We start from the raw sequence: 23692 nt of genomic DNA on the forward strand, positions 1-23692 counted from the left end.
AATCAACAACATATAACATAATCATCAAGTTAAATAACATAAAACAACAACAATGATGCATACAAAAACAAGTTAATATCATTCATGACAATTCAACGCATGTGAATACAAGTACATTAATCAACTAGAATTTATCATACATATAACCATAATAATAGAATGACAAGAATATAAGTAATCCTAATGCTTATAACAACCATTAACCACATACCTACATGCCAAATATACAAGCCTATCTGAATATCTTCTCTTACCCCAAAGTCTAGTGCTGCAACCTCAATTTGATGATGTTCATCTCCTACTCTATCTCAACCAACAGATTAGCATCATAACATACCAATACCATCATTATGACCTTATTGCATAAAATGACCTCACAATGCATGTATGACCTACTATACATACATAACCATAACCATGACAATGCGTGCATAACAACATATACATATTGACATGCATAACAAATATGCATTCATGATGACCACATCCCAACAACTCATACATAGAAACAAAACTGTAACAATGACCACTACCATGCACACATAACAAGCACATAGACCACAAGCATAAATAACACATATGCAACTGACATGTATGCATGAAAACACACCACACCTCTAGTCCAAGTGTTGAACCATACTGTGATACCACTCTATAACACCCTCCTCCCACACTTACCCAATTTTACTGGTCCACTGGGTTAAATATCTGATGAAGAGTTACTATGCTATGATTGAATTGACTAAGTGTAGTTAAGGAAATGGAACTGATAAACCCACACTTCACAAACCTCCATGAGGTGCTACAAGACCTCTAGGAGGTAATCCACCACTCTAGGTGCCCAACCCCTGAGTTAACCCAGACTTTCAATGAATTAAATCCACATTCACTCCCATAACATGGGCATGCATGTGACTAGAACCCTCGAATTTCTCCCACAATGCTTGCAAGGGAGAGAATGCACTCTTTTTCAACCATATTTGTGCTGGAGGCTGCGAGATTTAAGTCACTTTTTTCAGGGCTAGTCTCCAAAACACTGCCCAAAACTTGATGAGACTTTCTAATATAATAAATGACACCAAGGTAAAGCCACTACAATAATACTTGATAAAGGAAATGACCTAACCAAGACCAACCATGACAGTCATTTTTCAAACATATCACAAATATGAAATCTACAGATCATAACAAAAGATCTGAGCATAAGGAGCTCATACTTATCTAAGAATCGCTAAGAAGAATTGATGCCTTAACACATTAGCTGAATTATCATCTATTAGGTCATATGTTAATTGTTCCTTCATTTACAAATCAAAAAATGATGAGATCCATACATTTTCACTATCATAAAACTCATTCATAACCATCATATAACCAATAGAAATATCAAGGATATAAGAATCATATATGCCATATATAAACAAGTATATTTACCCATAAAATACCAAAGAGAAAGAGAGATATTATTTATTATTGCATAATCCGACCAAGCAAGGGACTTCCACAAACCACCTCACCATAGATTAGGATGGACCAAATATTTCTTTCAGCCAGTCACCCGAGTGCCATATCGAAAGAATGAATGTGGTACCTTATGGAACACATCAAGAGCAACCAAACTAGGGCTTCTAGAGGCCAACCACGTCAAACCTCAGTCATTGATTCCACCTCATGGTCAAACATCACTAACCATCACTAGATCGTTCTCTACCCAAGATTTCTAGGGCTCTATAGCGTTTATTCCAACCAGAGCTTCTAGGACTAGTAACTGAACCCACCAAATGCTTCTAGAGTGTTTTTCTAACCAAGTAATCTAGGACTAGTAACTCAACCCAAGTTGTTACAGGGATTCCAGAGTGTTTGTCCTACCAAGGCTTCTAGGAACTAATAACTGAATCCACAACCAGAGGCACAAGAAAACCAACTAGAAAACAAAAGTAAAACCCACAACAACATGGCTTTCCTGGAAATGGAAAGGCTAGGAAAAACCACTATCAATATAGGAAATCCTCCATGTCACATACCCCCTTGGCACTACACCACTAACTACCTACTATGCTTCACTGGATCCACGATGTAGACCATTAGTATTCATTAATAGACTTAATGACTACAACAAGAATCAAATTGTCAACATTTCCTGTGCATACATTACGACTTAGAAGAATGAATTAATCATGGGCATTCAACATGATGATATTATGCATTCATATATTCAGTACTTTCATGACTTCACACAAGCATTAAAGAAAACTTTAACATAAATACACTATAGCTAGCATTGCCATATATCATGGTCATAAACCTATGGTCATACTCAAATGTATTACTAACATATATATCTTATTTAATATCAAAAGTTAGCTAAAGGAGCCTCAATGAAGGCATTTTCCTCTGTGATACATAATGCATAGCATAGATAACCCACAGCATAGGCTATACAATCTCAAGCTTTAGAATATAATTATTCATCATACATAGTGTCTCATGCATAATTGCTCACCATCTTAAAAACCAAGATAGCGTACAAGTTTAAAGTTGTGAAAACATAAAAATTATTGCTTAAACCCCACATATTATGTTCCTTCACTAAATTTAACTTGGATTACATTTATGTGCAATAATTGTCACATGCATCCATATATAACCATCTCATAAACAAAGTTAACACAACCAATTCTACTCAAGCATAGAGGTCACATGGAATTTGTTCAATGGTCTAATAATAAAAGAAAACTCAAGAAAATTCTCTCATATGCTAAATGAATTGACAACATAGAGGGTAAGGGGCCAACATACAGAACATCCCATGCAAACTAGACTATCTGAAAGAATGTCACTTGGAAAACCGAGCACCGCCACCCAACCTATAATTGGTTTTCACCAGCTCACCCCCGAGCCGAGAGTTCTTGCCATGGATCAACTTCCTTCTATTGATGTCTTCAATGGGTATTTAAAAACCTCTTTTATGATATTTTTTTCTTTAGAGGTGTCCCACTTTAGGTGGATATTTTTATCCATTTTCCTAGGATTTTCTCAAAAAATCTCGCCTTTCTTTCCCGCGACACTTTTCCTCATAAAATATTTGCTTTCTCTCTTGCAAGGATTTTATTTTTTTCTTAACCTTACCATCTTTCTCAAGCTAAGTATCTTAATGGATATTTATTTCCATATCCATTAAGCTTATCTATAATTTTATCTAGAAGCCTTACCATGAAAGAATTATCCATTCCATTGGCAAGAATCTCATCTCTTGGTGTCTTTGTTTTCCAAGTGATTAACTTATTTTATTTATTTAATAATAAAATATTTATTTTTATTGTTACACATAAGACCTATCTTATCTTAGGTTAGCAGAGTTTTACAAATAATAGAGGGATTTTACATACCCCCTCACTTAAATTTACACCATCCTCAGTGTATTACTTTATCTTACAATATTATTTCCTCGTTTACAGGTAGATGTTTATGAATTTACATGCTCCCATCGCCTTACAATATGATGTAGATATTCTGATATATATCAGTTACAAAAGGGTTCTAACAGCACATCTCCTTCCATCGCTACTTGTAACATTTGTTCCAATCCATTTGGTGAGAGATTTTAGTTGTAGAAACTCAACTTGTTTATTACAGTTAATATCATAACTTGATATTCAGTACTACTATTTGAGTAACTACAGTTGATGTTTCCCACCATTTAAATATGATTCCTCATGTTTATTGTATTTGAAGAAATTCCCATTCCTCCACTGCATTCTTCCAATGACTTTGTGTTCTTTTCAAACACTTGCTTCCTGCAGTTTCCTTGCATTAGTCACAACAAGTCAAATGAGAACTTTTGACTAATTACATGTATAACATATCATCTCCAGTTAGCTCAACATAACCATCAAAAACATAATCCATATATAAACAACATAAAGTAGAACCATATGTCATATGTATACTAAGCCTGAAGAGAAATAGAGATACTTATCCTTAGTTTCAGTACCAATTCTTAGTTTCCACTTTTATCTTGCCTCTGTACACACTCTAGATCAGTTTCCTTACGAGGCAATCACCTAGTTTCTTCTCTTCTACCATGCACATCGGCACATAGTGTGCATTACATATAACTATATAGGCTGTTAGGGTCCTATAATTTTTATAGGATCATTTGATTATAGTTGATCATTACTATGTTTGAGATGTTGTAAATATAATTTCATCTTGAAAATTATTTCCAAAGCCACACCAAGTATCAAGATTTAAGGATATTTTTACATGAAAATGCTTGGGTCATATCAGAATTCAGATGTTTTCATCAGAAAGTGCTCATAAGAAACTTTCCAATGGTATGTCCTATGCAAAAATCTGATTCGTGGATTAAAAGATAGGTCAAAACGAAGTCTTGACTTCAAAAGAAAACAAGGGCTTGAGAACTATTTTATCTACAGTTTATATTATGTTGGCATTTATCCCTTGTGAAAAACCTTTTCCCTCATTATGAATATGCAATATGATTCTAAACGCTAGCCGAGACCCACATAACCATCTCCTCATAGTTTATTCCATTATCCCTTCATGAGCTATAAAACCTAACCCTAGCCACATTTCCTTGATTTATCACAAACTATAGTCGAAATACATTTTTCCTTTGTTCATATTAATTCCCAAACTCTTGCCGAAATCCATTTATATTTCCAAACTCTAACCACATTTCCATTTTGTATTATACATTACAGCTCTAGATGCATATCTATTTTTATCTATACATTCTAACTCTAGTCGTTCCCCATTTCATTAAACATAAAGTATTTCGTAATATATTGCATATAGAACTCGCTCTGTTTATTATAGATTACAATAGAATCAGCCCATCCCACAATTGGCCTATCCCACAATCAGTCCATCCCACAATTGGCCTATCCCACAATCAGCCTATCCTGTAATCGACCCATCCTACAATTAGTCACACCGCATAATCGGCCATGTGCGCCGATAAGCCCCACAATGATAAGTCTCGCACCTTGTAATTCTGCATCCCTGGCGATCACACCATTCTAAAGTCCCTTCCCCTTGTACAACATAATTACCACCCCCTCATGATATTGATTGCGATTAAGTCCTAGTGCCCCACTGCGATTGCAATAAGACCCACCAATTGCGATATGACTCCTGATATCGCAAAGTCCCGCTGTTGATTGTGACTAACTCCTGCATCCGATTGCGATAAACCCCCCGAAAAACCTCACCAATAACTCCTGCTAATTTCGATCGCCGATAAAGTACCTCCCCTATCAATATCCTTCAGCTGTTGATCGTCGATAAAGCCCCGTCCCGCCGATATGCCCTCCAGATGCGATATATTCATTTAAATGGATTTGAAAGGTTTTTTAGGTCCGTTTTATTTAAAATCACTATGTAATAATGGAATTTTAGCCTTGCTATGATTCTGATAAGAAAAGGGCTACGTAATTAAAAAAAATTCATTTCTCAATGCCTAGCTTTTCTCTACCCAAATCGACACTTATAAAGCATGTTCACACCCCCCCGCTGTGTTTCTTTTTAATGATGAGGGGGGGTACGAAAAGAGGTTTTCCCGCTGCTATGTGTCTTTCCCTTATGATTTCGACCCCCTCCCCCCCACATACATCACTGTAGCACTTACCCCCCTTCGAAAAGCAGTTTTCCTGCTCCCCAACGCATCCTCCTCCCTCTTGATTCCACTTCCACTTACTATTTTATTCTCCCACTCTCACTTATCATTCCTGTCTTTGGACCTCTATTCACATAGCACCACTCAGAGGACAATGAGGATAATTCAACATTGTACTGGGATAACAGTCAAATAGAACTCATTAGAATAGTTGGATAGCGAGACACACATGCCAAAAGCTCAAACAACACTGCTCGATTAAAGGTCGAGTCATTACTAAAATGCCCTAAAGAAACACTAGTATACAAGAGAATGATATTTTTTAGAAAAATTTAATCTATCTTTATACCTTTTTGTAAGAAAATCTTGACTGTTGTTTCAAGATATACAAATAGATATTTGTGATAAAAATTCATATTTTTTCATGATATTTTAGTTTAGAATTTGTATAAATAGTTCATAATTTGAAGTAATAGAGGTTAGTTTTTATACAGAAGAACACTATTGTACATTGCTAAAGCATCAACAGATTTACCAGTAATACAGAAATCTCTTTCACAAGATTCTTGTGTCAAGATGTTGGTGAAGTGCCTCTATCATTCTATGTGTTTATATTTCTCTGTTTATCACACATATTTGTTTCTAAATCTTAATTATTCAATAGATAAGTAAAGGAAAATATTTGTGTAAGTCTACACCCTGCTCCGAGCTTTGAATAATTTCCATGTTCTCTATTGAACTTTAAATATAGAATTGAGGTAACAATGTTCTATATCTAAAGTGAATCTTAATCTGTTCTTCCTTCCCCATCACATAACTAAAAGAATCCAAAGAGTTTGGCTACCATACCTTACGAGCTCTATCTATAAACAATGAAATCAATCCATATTTTATGAAAGAGACTCCATAGCCCAATGGTAATCTAGTTATCAACCAATGATTCAAATACAAATCAAACCTTAAACTTCATAACTAGCGTAATATATAGTACAAAAAGGTTAAATCTTACAGAGAGAGCCCTCTATGAAGCTGGTAGGGCTAGATCCCAACTTCCAAAGTAGGTTTTTGGTTACCTTTGCAATTTTCTTTTGCAACCTTGGAAAATTATCAATGCTAACATTATGGCAATGATATTGTGGACTTGAACATTCTAGATTCCTAAGAAAAGCATATCAAGTTCCAAATCTAATTACTGTTGGTGGACAGTGATAAACACAAGAAGGTTGTATGATTCACCTTATGACTCCATGTTCAAAGTATCTAGAGCTTCAAAGTTTTAGGGTGACTCCACTATCAAAGAATCCATATTTCAGATCATTCATGGTGACTCCACTACAAGTTGATCATATTTCTTGCTAAACAAGAGGACAGGGTATGTGGCAAATCCTCTTTCTTCTAAGGTTTTAAAAGAAGTCAAGGATAAATTAGATGATTTTCAAATTGATGAAGATTTTTCAACATCTATGTTTCGTTGTTTGAAATTAAGGAAATTTTCTCTTGAAAGTAAAGTTTGTTTTCTTGATTTAGTTGATGAAAGATTCGAGGAGGATATTGAACTTTTGTATTTTCAGATTGAGTCATATAATTTCCAAGATCCTAAACAATTATTCGAAAATATTCCTTCTCCAAAATAAGAGGAGAATGTATTACCTTTTGATTTGCAGATGGATGAGAGCTTTGTTTTTAAACATAAGGATAAAACTGAATAATTGGAATCAGGGTTTAACCTTGAAAATACAACTAATGAAATCTTCCATGCCCAATTGGTCAATGAAGGCCTTCAAGGTGCCTTTACTGATCCTATAGAAAACCACATGGAGAATATTTTCAGCTCAAGTGTTCACTCATGTTATCATGATTAGATCCAACAACAGTCTCCATTCTACTTTAAGACTTTGACTTTGTGGACAAAAGATCAAGCTATCATTTTGATTGTACTAATAAGCATTCAAGCAGTCCACTTATTTCAAGAGCTAGTTCACTGGCTACGTTGGTATTTTTGTATTATTTGATTCATCATGATTTTTAGCAGTTTACGATGGGTAGCATTTTGAAATAAGCTTACCACTCTGAGCATATTTTTTTCAAGTATTATTGTAAATCTCAGTTTTAGATAATAGTACAACTTTCAGTTCAGTGTGTATTTTAGATTTCAGTTTGTAGAATGGATTTGATTTCAGTTTGAGAATTTTTCAGTTACAAATATTTTATGGCAGAACAAGTTGGAGGTTTGGGATCAGCCCAAGGGATTAGGCTACTAGTCTACAGTGTTCTTATCACCTTGCAAGGAGACTGCCATCCTCAGTTGGAGCCTCTGTTAGGGTCATATAATTTTATAGGCTTGTTTGATTATAGATGATCATCATTATGTTTGAGATGTTGTAAATAATACTTCATCTTCCAAAATGTTTCCAAAGCCACACCAAGTATCGATATTTAAGTATTTTTTGCAGAAAAATGTTTGGTTCAGATAAGGATGCAGGTGTTTTCACCAGAAGGTGTTCAGAAGTGGCGTTCTAATGGTATGTCCTATGCTCAAATCTGATTCTTGGATTAAAAGATAGGCCATAATGAATTCTCTACTTAAAAAGTAGATAAAAATCCCAGGGACTATTTTCATACAGTTTAAATTATGTTTGCAGTTATCCCTTGTGAAAAACCTTTTCCCTCATTATGAATATGCAATATGATTCTAAATTGTAGTCGAGACCCACATAACCATCCCCTCATAGTTTATTCGATTATCCCTTCGTTAGCTATAAAATAGAACTCTAGCCACATTTCCTTGTTTCATCACAAACTCTAGCTGAAATCCATTTATATTTCCAAACTCTAGCCATAGTTCCATTTTTTTTTATACATTACAACTCTAACCACATATCCATTTTTATCTATACATTCTAACTCTAGTAATTCTGCATTTCATTAAACATAGAGTCTTTAGTAATATATTACATATAGAACCTGCTCCATTTATTATAAATTATAATAGAATTGGCCCAATCCCACAATCAACCTATCCCGCAATCGGGCCATCTCACAATAAGCCTATCCCGTAATTGGCCTATCCCTCAATCGACCCATCCCACAATTAGCCCCGCATCCCGCAATCACCCCACCCCACCGATAAGTCTCACAACAATATGTCCTGTAGCTTATAATTTCTAGCAATGGCACCAATCTAAAGTCCCTTCCCCTTGTATGACATAATTAGCACCCCCTCCTGCTATCGATTTGTACTAAGTACCGCTCCCTCGCCACAATTGCAATTTGACCAGCTGATTGCAATATGACTCCCGATATCGCAAAGTCCAGCTGTCAATTATGATTAATTCCCACAACTGATTGAGATAGACCCCACTGATAAACCTCGCAAATAACTCCCACTAATTTTGATCTTTGATAAAGTACTTGCCCTGTCAATATCCCTCCGCTACCGATCACCGATAAAGCCCCATCCCGCTAATGTGCCCTCTAGATGCGACATTTCATTTAAATGGATTTGAAATTATTTTAATGTCTGTTTTATGTAAAATCACTATGTAATAATAGAATTTTAGCCTTGTTGTGATTGTGTAAGAAAAGGGCCGCATATTAAAAAACTTGCATTTCTCAACGACCAAGCTGTGCTATGCTCGGATCAACGATTTTAAAGGTTGTTCGTACCCCCTTTCCCATTGTGTTTCTTTTTAATGGCTGGGTGGGGGGGGGGGGGGGTCCGAAAATAAGTTTTCCAGCTACTACGTGTCTTCCCCCTATGATTTTGGACCCCCCCTATTGGGAACGGGATCCCCCTAGGACAGTTTTGGGGCTAAAAGCCCATATTTTGGTCAAATTTTGTAAGAATCTTGTAAAGAATCCACATTTTGTGGTCACGGAGTGCAGAGGTGTCATAAGTCATAAAGGGTTTCCACCCTTAAATTTGTAAAGTAAAGTCAGTTGTGGGAGATCTACCAATGGTCTGCAAACCATGGGATTGTATACAAAGAGCTAAGCTCTAAGTTGTTTTAGGGACATGGAGTTGAGAGCTCATGTAACAAAGTCATAGCTCTGAAGTAAGAAGTCTAAGTTTCGGGTTGTAGCGTAGGTAGAGGCTCTACAACTAAGTGCACAGAGGCCTAGGGTAGAAGTTTGCAGCTGAGTGCGCAGAGCCATGCAGCTGTGTGTGCAAGGCATATAGAGTCTATAATTACTTGGAATTATTAACAAAGAAGAGTATTCTACAATTATGCATCTTTGTTTTTGTTTACTTCATCTCGATATGTTATGTATGAATTTCATTTATAATGCTTATATGGTGCACGAATGAATGCAATTACATTGGATAACTGAACGCAATTCAGGATATCTATTTACACAGTACTAACTGTGATTATTTAATAACAAAAGTAAGACACTTAGACTAGTTTGGGGAAGCCACACGGTGCGTTGCCACAACAACGTGAAAGTACCTAAGCTGCAGGTTAGGGCTACACGAATGTCAATCATACCCTTTCACGAAAGTATTGAAGGGCAGAATAAAGGGCGCATCTGGCCAACCCTAGAGCAAAGTGACCTGTGCAAAGGCATGAATAAGAGGAATAACCCAACATCATAACCATCACAAGGTGCAGAAAATTGGTTTGAACATCTCCCCATACTGCTTCAGGTGAGACTTTGACATGTGCTCTGCAGACTGATGCTGAAAGGCCCAGTAGTGTAGGGATTTATTTGGATAATTAACTCTGAACCTGGGTGAGACCCCCTCAAGCCAACAAATGGTTCCATTACCGGGACCAGAATTTTCATAAGAGATGTGGGATGTCATATCACGGAATCCAACGAAGAAGGAGATCAGAGAGTGGTTGGATAGGAAGATCCATGCATTCGCGGTGCAGGAAAATATAAAACTGCAACTGACAAAGGAAGAGTGGTTGGATAGATAGCTATATACATAGATCCATGAAATATTTTTCTGCTCCTTTCCAGTTGAGCTATACGAGTGGATCACGAAGCTAGTAGACAACCAAGGAAGGTGGAAACTTGAAGGTCCTATTTTTCAGACCCTGGAGCTAGTACAAAAATTGGACGCATCTAAAGACAAGATCGCCCGCGCTTTTGATCATTGGCTCAATCGTGTAATAGTAGGATTTGTGACTGAATTCGCGGTTGACACCTTAGTCAGCTACAAAGGAGGAGCGGTGCTTTTCCAAAGGACCATGAGGTAAGTACATAAAACATTTGAATACCTGGATTAAAATGCTATTGTGAGAAAAAAGGGTTATGCAAATACCTTGATGTTTGGAGCTACACAAAGCAGAAGGACTTACATGAACAAATGGAAAAAGGGTCATGAATATAGTCCATTGATTTCACCTCTGTGAGGTGATGAAGAAGGGATATCACAAGTTTCTCCGTGAAGTGCTAGTTAGTTAATAAGACAAGGATTCCCGCGAATACCACCTCCACCCACACCACCTCCAACTTCACCACCATCAGCTATGACCTCACCCATACCACCTCCACCTCCATCAAAGTTTAGTATGGTGAATTCAGTGGAGCTGCCTTTGTTCAAAGGCTTGGGAAATGAGGACCTGCACCAATTCTGGTTCATCGTGAAAGACGTATGGGAAGCTCAAGGTGTTACAGATGATCACATAAAGAAGAAAACATTGGTTAGTTCTTTGCAAGATCGCGCGCTAACTTGGTATATCAAGTACACTAATGATAACCTGAATGCAGGAGTGGCAGACATCTAGATAACACTTAATAAAGAATTCAGTAGGCCTAAATCTAAGGTACAGTCAATTGTGGGCTTCAAGGAAATCATGATGCAACCAGGCAAGACACCTTAGGAATTAGATCACAGGTTGAAATGTAAAATCCGCGAAGCTAATATGCAATTAACAAGGAGGCAACAATGCAAGTGGTTTGTGGCTTCGCTACTGCCACACTTAAGGGTTGCATTGTCACAAAAAAGGATAACAACTCAGGTAAAGGCCTTGGAGATTACAATGAGACTGCATGAAACACTGATGCAAGATCCAAATATGGGGGTTCAACAGATCCATGCATTATTGAAAAATATTTTCCTTGAGGTGAAAAGCTTGATGTAGGGCAGAGCAGTTTGACCAGAGGTGAACGAAGAAGTATGATGCCTGAAATGAAAGGGTCAGGGGCATGACCAAGACCATTTCACAGTATTTACAAACTACATTGTAGGAGGAGGACCGATGCCTTTGAGGCCGAAAGCTCAAGCAGGACCAAGTGTGGGGCCTGCATTGTGGTGTGCTATATGTCAGGTAATAGGAAAACATGCCCTGGAAAACTATCATTTGCTACATAAGTTTTTACAAACACCACAACAACTGTTCTGCAACTTTTGTAGGTTGGTAGGGCATGATGAACATAATTGCAAGAGTTATGAATTGATGATGGATAGGACTCTCGCCTATAGGGTTCAGGTGGAAACATGCCCCCCTAACTAGAGTGCAGGGATGGTGTGGACAGGATTTCAGGGGCACAGACGAGGCCGAGGTGGAGGAAGACCTGGCAGAGGTAAGGGAAATTTTATGTGCTACAATCGCGGAGGACCAAGACACTATTCCCACGATTGCACTAACCCAACATGTCCGTCGTGCAATTATTTCACTCAGTTTGATCACGAAATGAAAGATTGTCCTACGCTGATAGCTAGGATACGTGACAAAGGGGTGCTACCACCTCCACCGAATCAAAACCTAGAGATGATGAGGTCTAAGCCACACGAAGAGGGTCCAAATGTGAATATAGTGCTCGAGAGTGGAATCACAATAGGAGATGACAAAGGGAAATAGCATAAAGATATTACATGGGTTCGCAAAGCTCCAGTAAAGGAGGCTGAGTTCGAATTAGAGCATGCATGGGAAACGTTCATGGAAGCTAAGAAGAGCTTCACTAAGGCCTCCATCTCAGGGAGTAAGGATAAGCCTGATCAGGAGATGGACCCTTCCATGCTCCCAACATTCATGGAGACCTGTATGAAGTTACTACGTGATAGTAAGGCTGTGAAGGGGTTATAAGATCTCATGAATAGATGCACTGGAACTAATTTGGGTGAGTCACGCATAGTACGATAGATTGGGAAGCATAAAACAAGGACGAGACGGGAGATGAGACTGACTGCACAAATAGGAGAGTATGAAATGGATCAGGTTATTTTGGACCTAGGGTCAGATCCGAACGTCCTACCAAAGTACACTTGGGAATGGATGGGGAGACCCACACTCCAATGGTCTCTGATTCAGCTAAGGATGGAGAATCAACAGAAAATCAGCCCCATGGGGTGGCTGCAGGGGGTGACGGTGGATATTGAAGGTGCGATCGCACTGGCTGACTTTGAAGTAATAGAGATTGTGGATGATAACAACCCCTATCCTATGCTCTTGAGAATTGTCTGGGCTACTAATGTGAACGGGGTGATCAACCTAAAAAAGCGAAAGATGATATTTGAGAAGAAATCACTATGCGTAATAGTACCCTTGGATCTTGCTGAAGGATCATGATATACTTAACTAGTCTCTGATTATGAGAGTGATGACAATCTGGACTGTATCTATATGATAATAGTGCTAGACCAAGATTGGGTGAATCCCACCGCGGATGGACAAATTACATGAGATCGTGAGAGTCCCTGAACCTCAGACTCCGATGAAGAGTTAGAGCACTGGAAAAATCGGTTACATGAAGTAACTATGTTGAATTGCAACATGATGACCCGGTCCCTGCACTGTGTGTCCTAAGCGTTAAGAAATCTACCTACTTATGATGGCCTCAATGAGGTAGATATCTTTCTGGATGTATTTGAAAGGGAGGTACCAGAAAAGTAGTGCTTCTAGGCATTAGATTGGGCATTGCGTGCTATGCCCACAAGATGGTGGGGTATGCATAAGGGAAGCTTTGGTGATTGGTGCGAATGTAGGAGGAGGATGAGAACATGCTTTGGGAAGCCGAAGATGTGAATGACAAACAAGTATGATGGGAAGGATGATCCACACACGCATTTGACCAAATGGTCTTAGGCTTATGGAGAAAAGCCCCAACTTGAATGGGTTCACTCGTTCTGTCACACCTTGGATGTTGTCCTAATGAACTGGTACGTAGAAACAGAGCTTTGCCATGGTATAGGTGAATGGTATATTCTGCATGAGGGATTCGTAATGACATTCAGTTTCAAAGATGGGTTTGACTGTATTGATGAAGCACTATAAGAGGTGAAAGCATCAATCTTTAGGATACCGTAGGATCCTTTGGACCTGGTTCAACTTGAGTGGGCCACTCAACTGAGTCACACGGTAGAATGCTATAATGTGATTGCTATAGAGGAGGATGAGGATCCGCGAAAGATCAAGGTTCCATAAACAGAAGGTCACCGTGAGGTTGAAGGACCACAGATTGACAACCCTGATATAACTATGCCGTTGAAAACGAAACAAGTAAACATTGGTACTAAAGCATAACCCAAATTTGAAAATATTGGAGACTACTGGGATGACACGATGGTGGATAAGGTCATTGAATTGCTCAGCAAATACTAGGATTTATTTCCTACTAAGTTTATAGATTTAAAGGGGATAATCAGGGACCTGGGTGTTATGAAGATCACATTGAAGCCCAATGCAAAGTTGGTTAAGAAAAGACCTTACCATCTCAATCCAAAGTATAAGGAGAAGGTCCACTCAGAGCTAGACAAGATGCTCGCGATAGGCAGCATTGAACCTATAAAAGAATCTGACTGGGTAAGCCCAATGGTGGTACAAGAGAAGAAGAAGAAGGATGAAATAAGGATATGCATGGATCTCAGAAAGTTGAATGACACCTACGTACATGATCCTTTCTCGACTCCATTCACTAATAAAGTGTTGGACAATGTAGGTGGCCAGAAAGCATATTCCTTCACCGATGGGTTCTCAGGGTACCACTAAATCAAAATTGAGCTAGAGGATTGGAGAAAGACAACCATCACGACTGAGTGGGGTTGTTTTCTGTACATTTTAATGCCATTTAGACTGAAGAATGTACCTTTGATCTTCTCATGCGTAGTCGTTGCGACATTCAAGGAATTTATTCATAAGTTCCTGGAAGTATACTTTGATGATTGGACTATGTTTAGGCTAGTGAAATGCCATGTTGTCAGTTTACCCCTCATGTTGGATACTTGTTGAAGATACTAGATCATGCTCAACCTGAATAAGTGTCTGTTTTGTGTTCCTTTTGGGACCCTGTTAGGGCATGTGGTTTTCAGATAGGGAATGATGGTAGATCCATGAAGATCGCGATGATACTGAACTTGGAAGCACCGAAGAGTGTGAAGAAGCTATGTGCTACCTTAAGACACACAGTATATTACAGAAATTTTATCAAAGGCTATGCCCAGATCACCGCACCTATGGATAAATTGTTGAAGAATGACATCACATTTTGTTGGAACGAGGACTGTAAGAAGAGCTTGGATATATTGAAAGCGAATATGGTCACCTGGCCAATTTTAGTCTTCTTAGATTGGAAGAAGGCGTTTCATGTACATGTCAACATGTCATGTATAGCGCTCCGAGCAGTGCTAATAGAGGCTGGCGGAGGAGACTTGGACCACCCTGTTGCATTTGTAAGCATAAGGTTATCCAAGGTAGAGAAGAACTATTCTACAACTGAGTGTGAAGGGTTAGCCATGGTGTATGCTCTCTAGAAGTTTAGGCACTAGTTGTTGGGTGACCATTTTAAGATGTATATAAATCACTCCGCGTTGAAGTACCTGGTCAATAAGTCTATGTTTGGGGCGAGAATCTGTACGTGGCTCTTATCGTTCCAAGAGTATGATTTTGAAGTTATTGTGAAGCCTAGATGACTGAACGCGGGACTAGACCATCTGTCACGCATCAAAATAGGGGAAGAACCCACTAATTTGGAGGAAGGATTGCTTGACATGCATCTATTTGTAGCGCATGTTGCAAATGGTCATTTTGAGGATATAATACACTTCCTAACGATTGAAACCACCCTAGAAAGATACATTATCTAGCAAAAAAAGGAATTAGTGGTGTGGGCGACATATTTTTCTATCATCGCTGGGCATCTGTACAAAATGGGGTCTGATGAGATATTGTGACGATATGTACCTGAGTTTGAAAGAAGCATCATCGTCGCGAATGCTCATGGAGGCACCACAGGAGGACATTATGTAGGAAGAGAAACTACATAGAAGATTCTACGCACAGGGTTGTGGTGGCTATTGCAGAGGGATGAGATGCCTTTGAATCCACTGATGATGTTGAAACCCTTTGAGAAATGGGCGATAGATTTTGTGGGACCCATTCAGCCCTAAGGAAAGACGGGAGAAAGGTACATTATCACCGCGACGGAGTATTTGACTCGTTGGGCAGAGGCATAGCCTATGAAGGATTGCACAGGCGCAAATACTGCAAATTTCCTCTTCAAGTATGTATTGACACAATTTGGATGTCCAAATATCTTGATCAGTGATCATGGTACGCACTTTGTAAATGAGACGATTAGCGTGTTGACAGCGGGATTTCAAGTATATCACCAGAAGAGTATGCCTTATCACCCACAGGTTAATGGGATGGTGGAAGCATTTAATAAAGTGCTGGAGAACGAGATAAACAAAGGTTTGAATTGCTTAGTAAAGTGATTGGGACCTACACATACCTGCAGTACTATGGGCTTATCGAATGCCATGGAAGAAATTGATTGGACAAACTTCCTTTAGGCTTGTTTATGCAGTTGAAGTGGTAATGACTATGTAATATATTGTACCTAGTCTACACATAATGGTGCTCACAAGTATGACAGATCGCAGAGCCCTGGAGGAAAGACTCGCACAACTAGATGAATTTAAGGAAGAAATATTTCTAGCTGGATTTCACGAACAGGTCCAAAAAAAGCATGAAAAATACTGGCATGATCAACATATTAAGCTACGCACATTTAAGGTAAATGACCTCCTTTTGTTATATGACAGTAAGTTTGATCAATTCCCAGGGAAATTTAGGATGCACTGGTTAGGGCCTTATGTGATTAAGGAAATTACCAATGGAGGAGCAATAGAACTGGTCAAATTAAATGGAGAACCCTTCCCAAGCAATGTGAATGACAATAACTTGAAGCCATACACCGGTGGTCCAGCCATGTAACTAGATGAAGGTAGCATAGTCTTAGAGCTCCAGGCAGCTGAAAGGAGACTCGAGTCATGGGTGCCTGAGAGCTCAACAACTGAATTCTCAAATTTCTAAGTGTTTTTCGCTGGACAACCACTTGTAATTTATAGGGAAATTTCAATTCAAATCTGACTGTTCCCCACAAATTTGGTTCATTAATGTTTGATTGGCGACAGATTTTGAAGGATCTGAGCCATAAATTTCATCTTAAATGTCACTCGCCCACTCCATTTGGCCTCACTTCTATCTTCAAATAATGAATAGTGACATTAACGATCACTTTCAGGCACAACAAGATCTTTTGGATCTTGATGGAGATGAACATCTAGATGGCCATCAATTGCAAGTCGTGATTATCACCCATGGTGTATGCCAACCTACAAGGCTATGCCAAATTCAAATTTGACTTCCATCGAGTATCCATCAGGGCACAAAAGAGCCCTGTGCAGAAATGGTACACCTTTCCTTATCTGGCAAAGGATGATGCCATTGATACGATGCTTGATCATTGGCCAGCGGAGTGGTGCACTACCACGGACTTGGCGGTGGGCGAGAGTAGGTTTTCTGCATAGAAGAAGAAGGAGGAGGCCAAGCTTAAGATGGCACAACTAGACAAAAAGTGGAAAAAGCAGGCTACTGATAAGGTCCAGGTGGAGTGTGAGGCCGTGCAGCAGACAAGGAAGCAGACAGGTGGGACAAAGCGGGGCTCTGACAAAGGTGTGAGGTCACCTTCACCTGAGATGTCTGCCCGCATTAAGCACCCATGGGGCTAAATTATCGAACAACATGCAAGAAGTTGACTAGAAAAACCCCCTTTAGGCTTGTATATGGGGTTGAAGCAATAATACCTATCAAATATATTGCGCATAGTGGTGCTCATATGTATGATGGATTACAGAGCCCTGGAGGAAAGGCTCACACAACTAGATGAGCTTGAGGGAGAAATATTTCTAGCTAGATTTCACCAACAAGTCCAAAAGCCAACATGCCTAATTAACGTTGAACCTGGGTCAGGCCCCCTCAAGCCAACACCCCCCTCTCATACGTCACTATAGCACTTCCCCCCTCTGAAAATTTGTTTTCCTACTAGTGTAATGCATCCTCCTCCCACTTGATTTCTCTCCCTCTTATTGTTCGATTCTCGTGCTCCCGTTTATCATTCCTTTCTCACGACCTCCATTCATAGAGCACCGCTCACAGGACAGCAAGGACAATGCAACATTTGTTTACCATAACAGTCAAACAAAACGCACTAAAATAGTGGGACACCGAGACACACATGTCAGCAACTTAAACAACTTTGCTCGATTAAAGGCCCAGTCACTACGAGAATGCCTAGAAACAACACCAGTACACAGGGGAATGATATTTTTCATAACAGTTTAATCTATTTTTATACATTTTTATAATAAAATCTTGAATTCTGTTTCAAGATATAGGAATAGATATTTGTAATAAATCTTTATATTTTTTCAAGATATTTTAGTTTAGAGCTTGTATAAATACTTTATAATTTGAAGTAATAGAGGTTGGTTTTTATACAGAAGAAAACTATTGTACATTGTTGAAGCACCAACGGATTTACCAATAATACAAAAATCTCTTTCACAATATTCTTGTGTCAAGTTGCTGGTAGAGTGCCTCTATCATTCTATGTGTTTATATCTTTGTTTATCACACATATTTGTTTCTAAATCTAAATTATTCAATAGATAAGTAAAGGACATAATTTGTTTAAATCTACACTCTTCTCCCAACTTTGAATAATTCTCATGTTTTCTACTGAAATTTAAATATATAATTGAGGTTACAATGCTCTATATCTAAAGTGAATATTAATATGTTCGTCCTTCGCCATATCATAACTAAAAGAATCGAACCAATTTGGCTACCATTCCTTGTGGGATCTATCTGTAAACACTGAAATCGATCTATATTTTATGAAACAAACTCCATAGCCCAATGGTAATTTAGATACTAACCAACCATTCAAATAAAAATCAAACCTTAAACTTCATAACTAGCCTAATATCTAACACAACAAAGTTAAATCTTATAGAGAGATCCCATCTTCCAAAGTAGGTTTGTGGTTACCTTTGTGATTTTATTCCGTAGCCTTAGAAAATAAAGGAGTGCTAACACACACCATATATCATCATCCCATACATACATCCATGCGAGTACCCTATGTACCATTTATACCCAGTACCACCTGTACACATGGTATACCATACCAATGTCCATAGAATCACCTGCACAACATAAACCTCATCCACATGTTTGCAACCATGTTAGCATTATATCAATAATTTCTTCAATTATTCATATTACCTTTAGGAAATTCCAATCAAACTGTGCTTCATTTGTCGATTGGGGAATAAGGAATTCATGAACCTATTCAGCTTCTGCAATCACAGTATAATTGAGAATTTTTTATGTCAAAGTATTCAAGTGCTTTTACTTTTTCATGTATCATGTGGTTGCAGGAAATTTTCAGCAAACGATAACATAGATGCATAATATAGATTTACTAAGCCAATAAATTTGAGATTTGAGATTGAATTTGTCCTACAGACAAGGTTTTAACAACAATGGAATATGAATTTCGCTTAATCATAAAGTAGAATGTTGACTATGATGGTTAATCTATCATCGATATTAGAAGTCTAATAACAACCTTAACTTTTTCTATAGCCAAGAATATAATTTTTAGGTACTTAAAGTACTCCACATATAAAATAATCATGACATATGTTTTATTGTTGCTCTTTTTACATTTCTTCCAATAGCTTGTTGGACATGACTAATTCAGTGTATGTCAAAAACCAATTGAACAATCAATATGAAAATACATATATTTCTCATATATGAGTGATAAATGAAGGTGATAATATTCTCAATTTCACACCTATTAAGTTTTTAGGTACCATGTGTTCTAGGGTGTGAACCTAGGTCCTCAGTATGTTGATGCCCCACTAGCTCATGACTTGGTAGCATATAGTTCATAAATTTTCCATCCAATTGTTAGGTTACCATATTCCAAACCAAACAACATTATAAGTGAAATCTCATAGTTTGACTACTCCGAGATTTTTTGATAAGAAATACTAGAACAAAATATGCATCTCAGATTGTATTATGATTTGAAAATTATCTTTACACATAACAATCTCTCTTACCAATATCACTTAACCATCCAATATGGTCAAAGCATCATATTGATTCAACAGTGAGATGTTGCCTGATTTGTTATCCTCTTTCTTCCTTGTCTAGGTCATTTTCTATGTTCCATTTTACTACCAGCCTAATATCCTTTTATTAATATAGGTTTTATTAATGTGAACACTTCTGGTTTACCAAAGATTGGTTTAATTTAGGCCAGTCATGTTCTGAATCTAGTATACCATTCCTATTATTCATTTGGTTGTTATGAATTGTTCTATTTCTACTTCCAGTGCATCTCGCAACACCATATCCAATATGTTCTTCATTTCTAATTTTTTATGCATGTATAGTTTGTTTATATATACACACAGGTCATTTTAATATTATCCCTTCCCATAAGAAGTACATTTGTAAGATCTACCATCCTTCTACTGAAACCATATTTCTCTTGCTACGTATTTCAAAAGGTTCTATTTATGGGTTATTTTTAACAGAAATCCATTTATATTTGGATTGATAGGCACATCCATGTTGTGGAGTTCAACACATTGGAATTGAGGGAACTGTTAAAAATGTTCTCTTAAGGTTAATACTGTCTTTTTGTTATTAACCTAGAAGCACTAGGAGCTTATTCCATTGCGCATTTTTAGTTTTTGGGTGTTGGTCCCATTGATCTACTTATGAAGGTCATAAAGTTGTTTATGTATGATGCCTTCATGCATATAGTAATTTGTATTGCATGTGTGCATACTCTTCAAACTCTGACCCTATTTTAGTCTCAATTTGAATATATAATTTGTTCCTTTTATTTATTTTAGTTACAATTATTTAGATATTATTTTACTCAAAGACACTTGTAGGTTCAAACTATGCATGTCCAACGAAATACGCATATGTTAGTACATATAGTAATCTGGTATGGCTTTTCCTCCAACTAAAAAATTACATGGATTGCATCATTACATGTAGATGCACTATTCAAAATATTAAGTTGAAAGAGAATTTTTAAAATTCAAAGTCTCCTACCACATACAGAGACCCGTCCTTGATGAGTTTAATGATTTTCTTGGGAATTTCCTTAACATATACTCATTCAATTTAAGATAATTTAGATAAAATGTTATGAACTTCTTTTGAGTGATTTCTATGGATTCCACACATTTTTTTTGTAAGGGTTCGACATTTATGCCCTTCATATTTCAATATTTCGATACACATGACCTTTATTTCGATAAGTTGTGTCCTTGACTAGACTATATTTACCGACATTAGTATATATTTTACTAAGCTATGTCCTTGAATAGAAAACATTCAACCCGTATTTTGATTTTAATATGAGTAGAATGATATGATGGGCATATCATTAAATTTCATCAAATTTTTAATCCAATGACTTATTCACCTCCCTATTTATATATAATATATACATCACTCTTCCTAAGCTGGTAATAAGATTTACTCCTCTTATGTGGAGGCATTTAGTATTGTGTGTATAACATCCCACTTTTGATGCTCTAACCATACTTTACAATTATTACAAAATTGTTTATTTCTCCTGCTCTACTATGAACATTTAAACTATGCAATTATCAATTTTAAATCATGGTATATAGCCTTTGTGCCCTCACAAAATCATTCAACAATAGCTTAAGTTTTGGAGAAACTTCTACAACATATAATGCCAAAAAAAATTAATCTTAGGTGCAATAATAAGTAATAAATTGATAGTTAACCATTTCTACTTATAAAAAATAGTCAACATGTTAATTGTTGTCATTTCTTTGCATTACTCTCTACTCCACCCATCACTGCTAGGTTTTATGTCATTGAACCTTATTGAAAAATTATTTGTTCTTATATAACTTTTCCGAGTTTCTTCTCCCCAAAATGCTATTATAGCTATCTACCATGGTGTATGAAATACCATACTTAGACTTTAGAAATTATTATAAGGTGAAAATATTTATATGAAGTGTGTATAAAGAATAAAATACTTAAATTGTTGGCATAGGTGGCTTAAAAAAAACAAGCCATGCACAATCATAACTTTGGAAATTTGGCCTGCAATGTTAGTTGTTCAGTAGTAATTCCATTCAAACCAATTCCCTCTAACAATTAGGTGAAGGCTCCCTTAATGCTTATATCATTATGAATGTTATGTAAGGATCCTTGTCTTATACTATTGCCACTGTACACTGTTATTTAGATGGCAGTATTATTGATATCCAACTCACTATCTCCTATTAAATTTCAATGAATGCTACTACAATAATGTTTTATTTAAGGGTAAACCAACCCTTCCACCTATCCTGATATATCAATGAAAACCAGAGTCACCTAACAAATTGAACCTAACAAATTACAACATGATGTGAAAATCCATGCTACTCCCGAAGCACAAATACACTCAAAGTCAAGTAAATCGCATGCACAACCCCATTCTAATGTCACCCATTCGACCCCAAGCACTGACCGTGGAATACTAATCATCCTTTGCACATAACCCACATATACTTCGCAACATTACCTGAACTACAAATGAAAAAACATCCTGATATCACAATCTACTGATACCAATTGATACCATGTTAGTCAATTGATCGAATCCACTTATTGTCATTCCAATCTATTCAATACAAACTAAATTAATAAGAGCCAATTCATAACAAACTGAAATCACGGTTCATATGTCACGGCATGCACACCACTCCGAGCCACAAGAATCCATGCAAAGAATTGAACCATGATGAATAAGATCAATGACCCATACCATAAATTAGAAACCATGTGATTGATAACTGTAATGAGATATTCACTATAGGTGAGATATCAAAAATCATAGAAATGTTTAATTTGTGTAATGCAAGAAATTACAGTGAAGTGATGTGAGGCATCATACCTTAAACCATATGAGAATCACCAAACAAAAAAATCATGCGAACGTCAACATGCAAAATTCATAACATGAGAAAACCATCATAGAAGAAGGTTATGCAAGAATAGTCATTATGAGTATAGACAACTATTCCAACGAGCCTCTTCTAGATTGTGAGTCTCCATACATAACTCATCCCTCCCCAGTAGGATGCCATATGTTCTCCAATGCCCAAATCAAGCTCGTAATTTCTGCGACGGCGACCTTGACCACCTTTTCTTGATCAACATACTGAGAATCGACCAATGAATCTTGCCTTCCTATCTTTCTAGGTTCGTAGAGGTATATTTTAGGCTAAGCCCCCATGTCATATTCCATGCAAATGGTATTTTCTTTAGAAGGCCACAATGGAGGCTCTTGTTCATGATCATATAATCCTCATTGAATTGGATAAAAAGGAATGTGTTACATGGAGTTAGGGTACATTTACTCTAGATTGGCCAGAACTTATATCAATTGTCTTCCATCATACCCATTAAGAAGCGGTCAAGAGAACACATTTTGAGTAAAATCACCCACAAATCCATTTCTTCCTCAATGAAGAGCATTTACCTGCTGGAGAACTCAAGGAATTGATTTATCATATTTCCCTCACAACAAAACTATAACTTAGACCCAATACTATAATAGATAGAAAGACTCCTTAAACGATATCATCAATCTAAATATGCATAAATGCCTCCTACAATCGCAAGATAAGATAGGGTTAACATACATGGTTAGCTAGGAAAAATGTATAACCATTATCGAATTCGAGTA

The sequence above is a fragment of the Pinus tabuliformis genome, chromosome 4_1 (assembly GCF_031772625.1).
Source record: "Pinus tabuliformis cultivar Carrire ecotype Pingquan chromosome 4_1, CPIR1, whole genome shotgun sequence".
In the NCBI taxonomy this organism is placed as follows: Eukaryota; Viridiplantae; Streptophyta; class Pinopsida; order Pinales; family Pinaceae; genus Pinus; species Pinus tabuliformis.